We start from the raw sequence: 2,784 nt of genomic DNA, 5'->3' as shown, positions 1-2,784 counted from the left end.
CCATGGACATCATCTTTCTGTCCCCACAGAGCCATCCTCGTGTCCAGTCTCCTTCATAAGAACGTAGTTGTGTTGGATTCTGCTTGCCCTGGGGACCTCAGTTTACTGTAGTCACTTCTGTAACAGCTCTATTTCCAAACAGAACCATGTTCAGACTTACTAGGTTAGGGGCTGAGTTCAGTATTCAAGTCTGAGAAACCACTGAGTCCCCCGGTCCCTTACATTGGCTGTGTATCACTCCTGACTCTAGAAGTCAGGGCTACTCAGAGCCAGCTCACCCTAGAGGACAGAGTAGCCAGTCCACAGGGCCTGGAGCCCACATGGTGGGGAGAGTCACGGAGGTAAATTGTCCAGCCATGCGCTGGACAGCTAGGACCACTGCTTTCACTCCTTATCAGCCCTCTGGGGGCTTTCACTGGGAGGGCAGGGGGCGTGGTCTTTGGGGAAGGCTGAGCTGTCTTGACCCTGGCTGGACTGGAGCCTGCCTCTCCTCAGAAGTAAGCCAAGGCAGTCTGAATTCAATGACCTGGTTGCTAGCTGGACAGAATGGGCAGGAAACACATTTGGGGATGGTATCGAGTCACACCTTGGCTGGTGCCAGCACCATCTGTCTCTGCGGTGGCAACCATTACCTCTCACTGCCACGTCAGGTAACTAATGGGATGCTGAAGGCTGCAGTCAGTGGCGTGTGACAAATTCAACCCTCGGCACTGAAGGGAAGAAGGCCCATGCGAGACAGAGCAGGGCTCCCTTATCTTCTAGATGGCAGTTCTCATGCCACACAGAGGGCTGGTAGGCCTTTAGACCTGCAGGACACATGGCACCATGAGCTCCTCCCACCTTAAAGGGAGCACAGGAAGAGTCCTGCAGCCCATTGGAATCTGTGGGCACCTCCAACCCATCAGTTCTAGAACACACGCACCTGTGTGCTCTTGAGAAAGGCAAGTGGGTTTGCAGAGGAAGCCCAAAACAGGGCCATGGGTCCTCAGAAAAAAGATGCATCCATCCTGTGGGAGTAGCAGGTCCAGGATGGGGTAGGAGAGGGGATGTGGTACCCTCCCTGACCTGCCATTGCCTCAGGGAATGGCAAGGATGAATGGACACACCCCGGTGGCTTTAGTGCCTTTGTGAAGGGCAGTGAGCCTGAGAGACAAAGGTCTGGTGGAGAGACAGGACGGGGCTGAGGAGTGGCTGATGTTTCTGGCACCAGGTCCAGGGCTGTGGAAGAGCCAGTCTAGGGAAGCAGCAAAGAACTCCAAACAAGTCCCGGGAGGGGACATACTTATAGATGCAGATAGCTGCAAAGAAAGAGCCAGACCATACATGTCCTGTGCCTTAGACACTAAGGTAGGAAATAAACTTCAAAGGGTCTGGAAGTTTCAGTGACTCACTGTGGAGACGGGGCTCCCCCACAGAGGACCTCCATACCTGGGAACCCCAGTGAGGCCATTTGAAACCCATTTTGGACACAAGAATATGCTGGGAGGGCTGAGAGGGCTCCTTGCAGCAGGACCTATGAAGAAAGAGGCTTCACAGAGTGGCTGGGTAGGTTCCTCACAGGTTCCTCACAGGTTCCTGGCTTAGCAAGGTCCAGTAGAGCAGCAGGAGACAGTGACTGTGTGCCCAAGCAGGCTGGCAGTACTCTGGGGGACAGTGAATGGGGTTGGGGCGGGGACTAGAGCACCGGAAAGGGGCAGGGTACTCTGGGTGTTAACCTTACCTCTGGGCAGGGGGACAAGAGAGGAGAGGAGAGGAGAGGAGTTGGGGGAGAGGAGAGACAGACAGACAAACATCGACAGAGAGACTTGCTTGCAATCCCCCTCTCCTCCGGTGCTGGGCAAGTACTCTACCACTGAACTAAATCCCCTCTGAGAGAATTTCTAACCAAAGGGCATTTTGAAGTAGGATCAGAAATGCTCTCACCTGTCCTTCCTCCCCAAATCAATAAATAAGTAACAGAGGGTGCCGAAGCAGGCCACCTCCGGAATGAAATTATAGTGACTCATTAGCAATTCAGATAGCCAAACAGAAAACTCAGTGCCTGAGGAGGAGCTGGTGCCTGGGGAGTAGCTGGTGAGCTGAAGATGCTACGGGACACAACACAGAAAGCCAAAGACACAAGCGGCGAGAGAGGCAGAAGGACCAGGAGACAGAACGAGCAGTCCATGCTATCTAATGAACATTCTAGAAACTTTCTAGACACTACTCTTCATGTTCAGAAGGCTGAGGAACCCGTAGAGGTGAGATGCAATTCAACCTTAGAGGGCCACAGGAAAGCAAGCTGCCGTGGCCAAGGTGACTCTCACCACTGAGAAACTGACCGGTGGCTTCTTGACATCACAGGGGCCAGGGACCAGAGGGTGGAATGTCTACAGGTAATTCTGCCACAGGCTAGCGACTGTCTCCCTGGCTTTAAGTGTCCAGCCAACAGGATCCTTCACAGGTGACAGCATAAGGAACCTTGAGACAAGGAACCCCTACGATGTTCACCGTGAACAGCCTTTACAGACTCAGGGTGGAAGATAGTCACAGAGCGATGAAGGCAAGCATAGCTGAGTAGTGAGCGCACAGCACGGAGTCAGCCATTGCTTTCTATTCCGTCCGCACTCATTCGTTTGCATGTAAGAAAGGCAACTCTCGTTTTGTTTTTTTGAGAAAGGGTTTCTCTGTGTAGCCATGGCTGTCTTGAAACTCCCTCTGTAGACCAGGCTGGCCTCGAACTCAGAGATTCACCTGCCTCTGCCTCTCTGCCTCTCTGCCTCTCTGCCTCTCTGCCTCTCTGCC

Source organism: Grammomys surdaster, unplaced genomic scaffold, assembly GCF_004785775.1.
Source record: "Grammomys surdaster isolate TR1022 unplaced genomic scaffold, NIH_TR_1.0 237, whole genome shotgun sequence".
NCBI lineage: Eukaryota > Metazoa > Chordata > Mammalia > Rodentia > Muridae > Grammomys > Grammomys surdaster.
Note: the sequence above shows the minus strand (reverse complement) of the source record.